We start from the raw sequence: 13,740 nt of genomic DNA on the forward strand, positions 1-13,740 counted from the left end.
TCTGAAACTAATGACACTAAAGGAAGAATTCTAAGCCATGTTGAAAGTATTGGTGAAAAACAAGGCTACAGGGATTAACAGAACAGTTTTTTGTTGTTTTTTTTTTAACAAATTGCTACAGCATTGGAAGAAGTCATTAGTCTATGCCAAGAAATTTAGAGCCAGCTATACCTGGCCAACCAACTAGACTTCATTGGCTTCACTGCCACCATCAAATCAGTTTCAATTCATAGTGATCCAGCTGGAAGAACTCCATGTTTGTGCCCATTCCAAAGAAATGTGACCCAACAAAATGCAAACATTTTGTTGAATGATATAATGAACTCTAATCATTATCATATGCAAATAAAATCTTACTGAGGATAATTTAAAGGCAGTTATAGCGACACATTGGTCAAGAGATGCCAGAACTTCAAGCAGGTGGAGACAAGGTCATGAAGCAAGGAAGGGATGGCTCTTGGCTGAAAGCTGAAAATAGCAGAAATATATTTACTATGTTTCCTTGACTGTGTATCATCGCATACTTTGGATAACATTGCTAAGAATGGAAATTCTAGGGCACTTCATTGTGCCCGTGAGGAACCTGTGCATAGACCAAGAGGCAGTCGTTCAAGCAGAACAGGGACTATGGCAGGAAAGGTGTGCGTGGGTTGTATCTTTTCACCATGCTTATTCAATAAGTGTGCTAAGCAGATAACAGGGGAACCTATATAAAATGCTACATAAAAACCTGCACAGCATCAGGTTATTAACAGCCTGAGATTAAAAAATGATGACTGGTGCGCGGGGCAGTCAGGAGGCGAAGGGAGTGTTTTCAGTGCAGAGGGGGCTCCTGGGACCCCAGGGCAGCGGAAGCAGGAGGTGCGGACGGAGCTACAGCGCCTGCGCGAGGAGCCAGCCCTGAGCGAGGCCACTGAGGGCAGTGGAACCTTGCAGCGGCACCGGAAGGTGGCGATGGGAGGAGGAAGATCAGCATGGACCCCATGAAGGGGCTCCAGTTCTTGGTGGAGAATGAACCGCTCCAGAACACGCCTGAGGAAATCAGGGACCAGCGGGGGGGGGGGGGGGGGGGGGGGGGGGAGGGAAGCCACGCCTTCGCGCATTTGCGCGAGTTCACGGACCCCACCTCGGTACGGGCGCTCAGGCAAGTGCTATGGCGCTTCCGCCTCCCCGGAGAGACCCAGGAAATCAATGGGATGATGGAGGCCTTTGGCCAGAGATGCTGGCTGCCCTTCAGTGGCGGTGAACTGGGCGCCAATGAGGACGGGGACCTGCCTGAGGCGCTGCGCAGGAACCTCTATCACAGCTTCCGAAACGAGCCTTTCAAGATTCCTGAAGACGACAGAACGACCTTCTTCCACCCGGACCGCGAGGGCTGGCTTCTCAAGCTGGGAGGAGGAGGCCCAGGTGAAGACATGGAAGGCCCTGGTTCACCCTACCTGACAACAGCCTCTACTACTTCGAGTACACACGATGCACAATCTGGAGAATCTGAACACCCGAGAGGTGGATGACCCCGGAAACTCAACTGCTTTGAGCTGGGCATCCCCATCAACAAGGGGCAGCTCATCAAAGCTTGCAAATTGCAGGCCGATGGGCAGGTAGTGGAGGGCAACCACATGGTCTACCGTATCTCGGTGCCCACACAGGTGAAAAAGGATGTCCATCCAGGCGGCTATGAGCGTGGACCCTTTTTATGAGATGTTGGCGGCCGGGAAGAAGCGCATCTCTGTCAAGAAAAAGCAGGAGCAGCCTTGACCACCCGCCGCCCCCCACTCCTTTATTTTGGAGCTGCCCCGCCTGGGTGTTGGAAGCTTTGGACCTCGGGGCTGCGGATCCTAGTTTCCCCGTTTGGAAAATTCACTACCTCTAGCTGAACCCCCTCGTTCTTTGTAATTAGCACACTGTTGGTAATCTTATTAATTATTTAACCACTTGCCAAAAATATTGACATACACTTTCTGAGTTGAGGCATTTACAGATGAAGATCAAAGAAAGACTGAAGTTGTCAAGGATTTCATTTTTCTTGGATCGGCAATCAGCACTCATGGACTCAGCAGTCAAAAAATCAAATGATGTATTGCACGGGGAAAATCTGTGACACCGCCCTCTTTCAAGTGCGAAACAGCAAAGATTTCACTCTGAGGACTAAGATGTACCTGGCTCAAGCATTGGAATTTTCAACAGCTTCAAATGCACGTGAAAGCTGGACAGTGAAAAAGAAAGCCCGGGGAAGAATTGGTACATTGAATTATTGTGTTGGCCAAGAATATTGAATATTCCGTCAGCTGCCAGAAAAACAAGAAAATCTCTCTTGGAAGTGGTGTGGCGCCTCAGCTGGGAGTATGAGGAGATTTCATCTCGCTGTGATCGTCTAATGGAGAGGAGCCAGTGCCATTTGTTCAAAGCAGAAAAGGCCAATCTTAGTGGTAGTCTAATGGCTAATTATGACCCTCCAGTGCATGACAACTGGGGTGGGCATGTTCCTGTATGGGAAATCTAATACGTTGGTAGCATAGGTACTAGATATGAGCTCAACGTGGAAAAAGTAGAATATATTCTTACAAAAAGATCCCTAACATCATCAGGAAAACATAAAGATGACAAAGGACCAATTTTACTTGCAATAACGTGGGAGATTTTATTGCCTCTATAAAGCCAACACGCAATTCAATGAGTCCCATGGAATTGACAACAGTAACTCAAAAGATTTTATAGGAAATTCAGAGGGCAAGGAGATTATGCTAGTGGGGGAAAATAATTCAGAAAAGGGATGGAAATGGTTGTACAATTTAAAAACTGTAATCAAAGTCACTGAATTATACATGTTGAAACTGTTGAATTGCATATGTTTTGTTACATACTCAACAAAATAAATAAAATTCTTTGTAAAAAGCACACTTTGACAAATTGGGTATCCCTTTTTAAGAAAACCTTTTTCTCTCATAAACACATTGCCTTCCTTTAACAGTTTCAACCACGATAATAGCCTACATTCTATGACAAGCGAAGGAGTTAACAGCAGAGATGATCCCCCCAAATTAAATCGATCTCTTTTTGCAAGCTCTACAGGTTGTGGAATATTTGTAATGTAACCTGCACTGTAATAAGCATAAACAACTTTACAAATGGAACAATTGAAATTCCACTAGACATGCTTGGCCAGTGAGTGAATAAGACAGTATTATCTTTTAACGTGATAAATCTACCAGTTAACTTATTTGCCAAGTAAAATAATAATGCAAAGTGCATCTAAACTCAAAAATGATCCCTTAAATTTTAATAAAACAATAGTTTTGGTCTTCTCTACTTGAACAAGTTTAATTAGCCAGATTTCACAGATTTTATATTTCAGTTAACACTGTTTATTATTGCTATTGTTTCTAATTAATTTTTAGTTAACTAGCAGAGAAAATGTCAAAATTTTCAAAGAAAATAATGTCTTTGTTTTCTTATTCTCAATGTAAAGAAGTTGCTTCTTTGTATAATGGGGAAATACATGTCTGCTGCTACTATTCCTTCTAGGTAAATGTCTCTCATTGGGCTTTAGAATTAGTTCTCTATTTTTAATAAACCATATTGAACCTTTTTGTGGCTGTTATCTATACTCCCTTAGCTAAATAACTCCCAAACTCATCTTTTTTAAAGTGCTAATGACTTTAAGTCATCCCTATTATATGCAAAGTGAATCCATTTAATATACTCATTATACATTAAAACATATTCATATTCAAATAAGCATAGCCCATGAGTACATTCTTGGCACTGTTTATAGATGTAGATATAAAATAGCAGGGGCTACATTTTCAATAATGCAACATAATTTGCAGTTAAAAGATTGGGAATGCCAGACGCTGGGTGGGAGGCTGGAGAGAAGGAGATAGATCAGTACACAGCTGCCTCTCAGTCCTTGAGCAGCTTGATACCGAGGAGCTGGGATTTTTTGTTTTATTTTGTTTTTAAGTTTCAGGAGTTCTTCTTTTGGAGGAACAGATCCTGTTCAGATTTTTCATAGAGTCTTTTTTATTCCCCTCTCATAATCTAGAGCAGTAATTTTCCAGGTAGATGTGGGAGGAATGTTTATGAGGGTGGAATGGGTAGGTTAGAATGATGGTCAAGGACGCTGTGTTGTTTGAAAAAGTGCGATGCACCTTGTTGAGTATGAGAAACAGGCAGAGGGACCGAGAAGGATTTACAACTGCATTCGTATTTTCTTTAAGAGAAGCACAAACGTTGAGAAATAGTTTTAGTTGGTAGAGACATTGACCCGGGAAGTCACTGAAGCATTTCATCTCCAAAGCAAGGTTCCTTTGCACATTCCCAGCCTCACTGGGTAGTCTCGACCAGAGCTGACCCTGAGGACAATCAAAGTATGGCACTGGGGTAATCCTGTCTCTAGTGGTGGTCATCTCATCTTGTTGGATGTCTTTCATCTTCCTGCCCCGATTCGGGAGGGACAGTGTCCCTCTGCTGTATCCCTCAATACCCAGATTACATCCTATGTCCAATCTAGACTGCCTTTCCCAAGATAACACCACATACTTTAATCGGCCTTTACTCTTCCTCCAATTAGACATATACCCTTCCCACTGTCTCTTATTCCTTAAATGCCTTGAGATTTCAAACAAAACACTTCACAATGAATTGAAATGACTGATTGAGGTTTACAGTTCTGCATCTGCATGGTAATAAAGTTGTTTAGATCTATGTAGTCTGTGATACTGAGTTAAACATATAGCAACAAAATTACCTTGAAATGTGATCATTAACAAAATTATGAGTGCCTAGGAAAGTGACTTCCTAAGTAAACTGGTGCAGGATATAAAATTATAAATTGTGTTTATAGTGATAATAGAGGACTGAAAAGGAAAGGCTGAAGTAAAGCATTATGAGGAGATCCCTAAGTAAGAGAACCAGAGATGGTCATTTGCTGCGGAACTAAACCAACATTCAGTAATCCCAAAGGAAATCAATATTGACATCCTGTATGTTTGTATCAACATACAGCCCCAACATATATGTGCTAGCACCTTGTTTCTAACAATTTTGAAAGTAATGTAGGATACTGTTTACCTTCTTTATGTCTTTGCATATTTCACTATAATATTTTACTTTTTCCATGGACCAATAGGTAGCATCATAATAAATGGAAAAAAGACTAAAGTTGTCAAAGCTATCGCCTTGCTTGTGTACATAGTCAATGCTGTTGGAAGCAGCAGTTAAGAGATCAAATTGTGCATTGCATAGGGTAAGTCTTTTGCACAAGACCTTTTAGGTGTTTAGAAGCAAACACTTTACTTTGAGGACTAGGGTGTGCCTGACCAAAGCCATGATATTTTCAATCATGTGAAAGTTGGACATAGAATAAGGAAGACCAAAAAAAGAATTGCAGCATTTAAATTATGGTGCTGGCAAAGAATATTGAAAACACCATGGACTGCCAAAAAGATCCAGCAAATCTGTCTTGGAAGAAGTGCAACCACAAAGTTCCTTAGAGGCAAGGATGGCAAGACTTCATCTCACATGCTTTGGACATGCTACCAGGAGACTGAACCTAACAACGACAACACTATCAAACTCTGGCTTTCACCCTTTACTCGTATGTCTTTGGGGAAAATTATTCATCATAATTCTCCCTGAATTTCCACATATGTAAAATTAAAGTTGGTGATTGAATCTACTGCAACTGTCTTCCAGGATGACTGAGTACATTAGGAAATAAAAGCATTAAGCAATATATCATTGGGAATATTATTTTTAGTACCATGACTGTCATAACACCTATGGCAAGCCCTGAAATTGTACCCTTGTCCAAACATCTGTCACCCATCTTTTATATCAAGTTATCATAATATGAACTCAAAAATAAAAGTCAAATTCATTCATGTTTTACTTAGCACATTATGGTACTACATCAAATGATAATTACAGTTTCCTTGCCTTGATGATGCAATGTTCACTGCTATCCTGTCATTTTTTATGTGTCATCTCTTCCTACACTCAGCAGAGCAAGATACACAGTCTGCCTTGACACATAGAGACTCTCAAATATAAAAATATTCCTTTTTTAAAATGTTTTGACTGCTCATTTTATATGTAAGGATGTTGGTGTTATTGTGAGTTAGACATTGGTCTACTAGCCACATGGCTACACTTACCAGTTACTCCATGGGAAAAAGATGAGGCTTGAGGCTATCTGTTGCCAGAAAATTTTACAGTCTCAGAAATTGTGTATAGATTGCTATGAATTGGAATCTACATGGCAGTGGGTTTTCTCCAATTTACATACCCTTTATTTACTTTTCTCTCCTCATTGCTTTATTGAGGACTCCCAGTACAACTTTAAATAAGAGTGGTGATAAAGGGAAGCTTTGCCCCATTCTCAGGAGGGATGTTCTCAATCTTTCTCCACTGAGAATAATGCTAGCTCTTGGTTTTGCATATATTCCCTTAATTGTGTTGAGGAATTTCCTTTTCTTTTCCTATGTTGCTTGGAGTTTTTAATAAGAACAGAAGTCGGACCTTATCAAATCATTTTTTCTTTATTGAAAGCATGTGATCCTTTTCTATTTTTATTTATGTACTGAATTACTTTCATTAGTTTTCCAATGTTGAACCCTGGTATGACTCTTACATGTACAGTGACGCCCCTTCCAATGGCACCCAAGGCCTGTACCATTATCTTGCATAAGTACACATGCCTCTTGCTATATGATACGACTTAAGATCAAGACAGTGTGAGGCCGCCTACATTTTTATTTTTCAATATTGCCTTAGCTCAGTGTTTCTCAAAGTGGGTGAGCCTGCCCTTTGAGAGCACTGGAACAATCCAGAGGGAGTGCAAAATCAATACCTATACTTTACCCTGAATTATGACAAACACTTTTAATTGCCAGGGAGCAGTGAGTCATTTGTTTGTTTATTCGTTTCTGAAAAGGGGGTTGTTCATCAAATAAGTTTGAGAACCTGAGCTTTAGCTATTCAAAATCTCTCGGAGATTAGTGTTTCCATTTCAATTTAAAAAATTGTTGGAATTTGGACCAGGATTGTATTATATCTACAGATTGTTTGGGGTTTGTTTTTGTTTTTTGTATTAGTGGCATTCTCACCATGCTAAGCCATCCAGGACACAAACCTAGACTATTTTCCCATTATGTAGGTCCCTTTCAGTTTCTTCCAGTGTTTTAATCTTTAGCATTTCTGGGTGAGCTTTTTTTTTTTTCCTGGTTAAGCTTATACCTAGATAGTTTATCCTTTGAGAGCATAGATATTTAATCCTTTTGTATTGCTTTTCCTGCTTTTCCTTTCAGTAGTCTGTGTAAATGTAACCAATTAATTTTTGTGTTAATCATATACCCTGCCACTTTTCTGAATCCTCTTTCTTCCCAGTATCTCCCTTGTGAAAATTCTGGGACTTACTATGTATAGGATCATTTCATCTTCAAATAAGGATAGTTTTACTTCTTCCTTCAAATTTGGCTAGTAGTTTGTCAATTAGATCCATTCAAGGAACAAACATCTACTCTTAGTTCTCTCTTTCTGTTGTTTTTCTGTTTCTGTGTCATTTATTTCTACTCTGGCCATTTTTATTTCCTTTCTGTGGTAACCATGCTCTTCTTTTAAAGAGTTCTTGTATGCCATGGGTATGTGTTTAGTTACTAACCAAAAGGCTGGCAGTTTGAACCCACAGCCACTCTGAAGGAAAGAGCTGTGGTCATCTGTTTCTACACTTGGTCCGAGACGGCCACTGTGAGTCATAATAGACTCACAGGCAAGGGGTTGGTCTTCTTCTGCTGTTTCTTCTGTTTTTATTATAAGTTGGCAGTTTAAGTTATTGGTTTTGGTTCGTTCTCTTTTGGTGTATCTATTGCTGTGATTCCCTTTCTGAGCCCTGTGCTTATTGTGTCACAAACCTTTCTCTGTGCTGCATTTTCATCCTCTTCTGATTTCAAACACTAGTTATTTTCATTTAGGCTTTTTTCTATCACTCAATAGTGTAAATAATTTAAAAGTGAATAACTATGGCTGTGGAATTGATTCTGACTCATCAAGACCTTATAGGAAGAGAAGAACTGCTGCCTAGGGTTTGCATGATTGTGGATCTTGATAAAAACAGAGTGCCTCTTTGTTCCTTTATGGAGTCAGAATCAGAAGCCTAAAAAACAAAAGGATTGGAGGGGTGGCCAGCAGGGCGTGTCTGAGCAGCCAGTATGGGAGCTGCAACACCTGAGGTTCAAAGGTTACAAAGCACTCCAAGAGCTGCAGAAGTCGAGCCATGACTGCCAGTGTCCAAATTTAACACGAGCCTCACCACCGACTGCCCCTCTTAGCAAGCTGGGAGAACAGATTAAAAGAGCGCCTAGCGGCCTTCCTGTAAAAAGTGACCTCGAAGATGAGATTTGAAGAATAGGAAGAAGTGAATTGAACAGAGGGAGACAGGAATTCCAGGCACAGGGAAACGCAATTGCAAAGTGTCAAGAAGTAACATAAATGAGGAGTCCCTGGGTGATGCCGATGGTTTCGTGCCTCACTGCTCACCAAAAAAGTCGGCCACTTGATTCTACCCAGAGGCACTTTGGAAGGAAGTGCGGTGATATACTTTCAAAAGATGCAGCCCCTGCAACCCCTAAAGCACAAACTTCTGCTCTGAATCAGTTAGAACTGACTTCATGGCAACTGGCTTGGTCTGGTTTGGAGGAATGGAAAGTAATTGTGAAGTTGGGATGGCAAGAGGTGAGGGAGGAGTTATAAGAAAGGACTCAGAAAGATATCTGGAATGTAGGTGTCCTTTGAAATCAGAGGTCAAATCACAAGTGACCAAGAGAATATATAGGACAAAACATACAAGGATCTAGGGCAGTCGCCAAGGAGTCCCAGTGTTGAAGTGATGGGCAGAGGAAAGAAATCTGAGAGGAGACCAAGAGAAAGGGGGAAATTAGAAGACCCAAAGTCCAAGGGAGGGGTCCTTGTTTAAAGAATAAGACTGAAGTCAACTGCTGTTTGCTCTTAAGAGGTGTTGTAAGATAAGGAAGTAAAAGCACACTTTTAACCACAGCAACAAGGATGTCCTTTGTAGTGTTGGTAAGTACTTCAGAGAAGAGGGGAGGGGTGTGTCAGGATGCAGTAGATTAGGGAGTAGCTAGAGAAGTGGGGTTGGCAGATGTAGACAAATCTTTAAAGGGTTTTCCCTAAAAAAGAAGAGAGAGATCAAATGGCAACTAGCTGGGGCCTTGATTTTGAAAGAATATCATTTCCTTGATAAAATGGAAGTAGCTGAGCATAGTAAAATGCTAGGCAGCAGTTCTCAACCTGTGGGTCGCGACCCCTTTTGGGGTTGAACAACCCTTTCACAGGGGCCACCTGATTCACAACAGTAGCAAAATTACAGTTATGAAGTAGCAACAAAAATAATTTTATGGTTGGGGGGGTCACCACCACATGAGGAACTGTATTACAGGACCACAGCATTAGGAAGGTGGAGAGCCACTGTGTTAGTGGGAAAACACCAGTAGACAAATCAAAATCCAAGATAGCAGGGGAGGAGGCAAGACAAGAGGTTAGAGGTCTAAGGATCGAGTGGATGTTTGGAGATTCCAGTGTCTTGGGTAGGCAGCACCAATCAAGAACAGCAGAGATTCCGGGATCAGAGAAGTTCCAAACAAATTCAGATGCAATAAAAGAAGGGTGAAACTGAGAAGGGGAGAAGCCAGCCTGTAAACAGCCTCTTGTAGTAGAGATGCTGGCTTCCCTATGTCTCTGAGACTTGCCTGAAGTCGAGTAGCGTTTTAGATAGCTAGTTCCTCTCTGGCTGAGTGTATCTGGGCAAAAAGGTGGGGAAAGAATTCCTTGGTGATAAAACTAAATGTTCTAAAAGCCAAAAGGACCTACGGGCAGGCGAGTTTATGACTTGCCTTTCTCCCAGATAAATGGTTGTTTCTTCTGCTCCTAAAGGTCTCTGAGTAAGATTCATCATCCCTCCCTTGAGCCTCTTCTAAGATTTAATCATCCATGCAGACCGAAAGATGTTCCTCTATCACACAGAGTTCTGTAGGCACATTGTCATTCTGCTTTCGCTGGCTCTGGCCTCCGAGTAGGACATTAGAGGTGTTTGCTCAAGGACTCCTCCATCCTTGATGGCGCAGATGCAATACACCTAACAGCTCTTATTTCCAGGCTCTACCTCCAACCACTTCTCCGTCTCTCCTGCAGGATTTCTCGTTTCTCAACATGGCTCTTAATGATCAATAGCTGTCTTTTGATTTCAGCTTTCCTTCTTATTTTCCTTGCAACATCTGCCAAACCTCAATATTTGATGCTGTTTCGATCAATCTTTAAAGAGTTGCTGAGAGAAGCTTGCTGACTGGTTTCCTGATGATGTAACAAATTCTTAGGGAAAACTTATAATCCTGGTTCTCACTGAATTTCTTCTTTTGGCAAGTCCTGAAACCTATGTCTCTTTCGCAGGCTCTATCTTTACAACCCATTACAAGTCATTTAGTTTTGAAAAATGTTTACTGAGACCATTTTATGTGCTTGGAACCATGATAGGCACTGGTTAGAGATGAAAGCAGACACATTCTGCTGTACAGTCTAATGAAGGAATTAAGATTTAATCAAATACTCCCATGAATCAATGTAAAATGATAACTTTGATAAATGGTATCACGTAGAGTTGTTGCATGGTATGAGAACTGAAGATGAGTGCGTTAAATGTAGCGATTATTTTTTAAATATTCCTAGAGGGTGCACTAATTAACTGACCTGAAAGATGAGTAGGGAGACACTGAGCTAAAAACTACATAGAGGGAAGAAAGAGTTAGAAAAACATATGGCAGGATGAAGTGTGAAATCCAAAGGGGATGGAGGGAAAGTACAGTGTGAAGTTAGGCAGGAATGTCTTTTCAAAGAGTTTGTTCTCCGAAATTCTCATTGTGGCTGCATGAATTAATCAGTTGGAAAATGTGACTGAAACATTGTGGAAAATGGGCATGGGTTAAAGTTGCCTAAAATCAACATTATAAATTGAGAATAATATACCAGACTAGGATAAAGTCAAGGGGTTAGATTTTAGGAGATCAAAGTAATAGGACTGGTGACTGGTTAGATATGGTGTGAGGGAATCCAAGATGATCCTTGGGTTTCCAACTTGAACAACTGGTTAGGAAGATGGTGTAATCCCTAAGATTGATGGGGCTAGTGGGGATGATAAGCCTTGATTTTCAGTTTAGTCAGAGACTCTTTTTTAACAATGAGAACTTATAAGTGAACAGATGAAAAAGATAAGTCTAGTATGCGTTTCTCTACAAGCAAACAAAGTCTCTTATTTTTTTAATGTGCATTGGAAAAGGTTTTCAGAGCAGATCAGTTTTCCACTCAATAATTCATAATCATTTGTCTCACATCATTATTGCAATGATCAATGTGATATCATTTATTGTACTTAAATCCTATATTTCCTATTTCCTTTCTCCTTCTGTCATAACCCTGTTGAACTTTGTCTTTGGATAAATGCTACCCTTTTGACCCCAACTAGTTAAGGTGCACATAGCTCCCTAGGGCTATTGCTCCCATTTTAGACTTGTCTATTGTTTGGCTAAAAATTGAGCTATTTACAGACCTAAAGGGCAAGTAGGGCCCATAGTCTCAAAGGTTCCACTAAGCTTTCTTTGACCAGGAAGCATGGTCTTTTTTGTGATTTGGAGTTTTATTATACATTTTTCTCCCACTCTATACAGGACTTTCTAATAGCTGTGGACATAATAGGGGATAGCTATAGATGGGCACGATCTGGTACTTTGGGCCCTAGGGTCATGGACACTGATGTTTACTTGGCCCATTATCCCATCCAATGGACTGTTCCCATGCATTTTTAATTTTCTTTGTTATTTTTTTGGATAAGGAGAGACCAATGGTAGCATCTTAGATGGCCAGTCATGAGTTTTTAAGACCCCAGTTGCTATTCACCAGAGAATATAGAACATTGTCTTCCTGGACTAGGTTATGTCAATTGACCTAAACAAAGTCCTTTAGGTCATACACACATTTTAATAGTTACATATTTAATTTAATGTGTAACAAACAAGTACCGGTAATGTCAGAGTTGTTACTGAAATGTGGTTTCTTGGTCTACTTTAAGTCAATTTTTAAAATATTAAATAAAAATTAGAATCCACAATCCCTAATAAAATGTAAAAGAAGAAAAAAAAAACAAAACAAAAAAAATTAGAATCCATATAGGTCAATGAAAACTCTTGCATGGCTTACAAATATTATATAAATAAATAAGATTTATTTATTGATTATTAATTGTTAACTTTAGATAAATAACATTTATCCAACTGAAAATTTATTTGTATTACCGAACCCATCAGTTCCGTGTGTGCAGACATTAGCAGACAATGAAAAGAACCTCAAAACCTCATAAGAGCAAGCAAAAGCTTATCTATCCTTTACACATTTCTAAAGCTTTTCTCTTGTGAAAGACTCACAAAACTGCTCCAACATCTCTATCTCTAAATCTTAAGAGAATTGTGCTTGCCCTGTAAGAATGGCTAAGCAGGTCAGTGGCATTTCAGTTGAAGGAGGGTGAAGGAAAGTGCCAGGGTTGGGCTCTGCAAAATGACTTCCTTTCAGAGGATGGGACAGAGAAGTCAATTCTCTGCGCTGAGTGGCATGTATTCAATGATGCTGGTTCTATGACTGCAGCAAAGGGGAAAGCAGTGGACACAGGCTTCCAAGGGACTAGAGTAAAATCTGTTGTCCTGGAAAGGTTATTGACTCTGGTCATGAGTTTCTGTCCTCCTCCTGCTATAACAACAGAAAGGATCAAGGTCTCTTATGCTAGCCGTCTCTTCAATGAAATTCAAGAGCTTATCTAACTGACTTCAAACTTGTTGCCTGGGTCTGAAATAATAACCCAACACCAAAAGACAAAGTTGGGGAGGACGATTACAAAGATCCTCTCAACTCAGTGCACTCAACTGGCCAGTTCCACCCTCCATAATCCCTTCTTTGCTATCATTTCAGTGACTCCAAAATGATCAATAAGTCTTTTGACCAGCATTATGAATCTATCATTAGACCTTAAACATCCAGGCATAAGATGGATTCCACTAGACTAAAGCAAGACAATGTGGCTAAGAGAGAAATATGTTGCAGAATTGGTAAATATGGTGGTCCTTGTGTTCTTATCCAAAGTTTATCTGGGTTACAAACTTTAGGCAAAGCTGAGAAAACATGCAAGGATACTGGAAGAATTCCCGGTAACTCAGCACAGACTTGCCATTTGAGAAATGCAATCAACAAAGGGCCACCAGGAAAAGTCTCAGGAAAAAGCTATCTTATTTGTAAGGTAGAACTGGGTCATGATAGTGGTGGGGAGGAAGCAATAAAGAACTAGAGCAGCGGTTCTCAACCTGTGGGGTGTGACTACTTTGGGGTTGAACGACTCTTTCACAGGGGTCACCCGATTCATAACAGTAGCAAAATTACAGTCATGAAGTAGCAACGAAAATAATTTTATGGTTGGGGGGAATGACCACAACATGAGGAACTGTTTTAAAGGGTGATGGCATTAGGAAGGTTGAGAATCACTGAACTAGAGGAATGTTGTATGTTTTGTTGGTGCTATACTGCACCCTAGCAGATGTCCCTTCCTTATGACCCTTCTGTGAGGGGATGTCCAGCTGTCTACAGATGAACTTTGTGTGTCCACTCCATTCCCTGCCCCCTCATTTGCAT

At 40.5% G+C, this 13,740-nt stretch overlaps 1 pseudogene; it reads left to right on the plus strand.

The window, feature by feature from the left end:
• The first annotated feature begins 627 nt into the window (after window positions 1-627).
• LOC142440077 (cytohesin-2 pseudogene) lies at window positions 628-1,758 on the plus strand (annotated as a pseudogene).
• The last annotated feature ends 11,982 nt before the right edge of the window (window positions 1,759-13,740 follow it).

The sequence above is a fragment of the Tenrec ecaudatus genome, chromosome 2, assembly GCF_050624435.1.
Source record: "Tenrec ecaudatus isolate mTenEca1 chromosome 2, mTenEca1.hap1, whole genome shotgun sequence".
Lineage (NCBI taxonomy): Eukaryota > Metazoa > Chordata > Mammalia > Afrosoricida > Tenrecidae > Tenrec > Tenrec ecaudatus.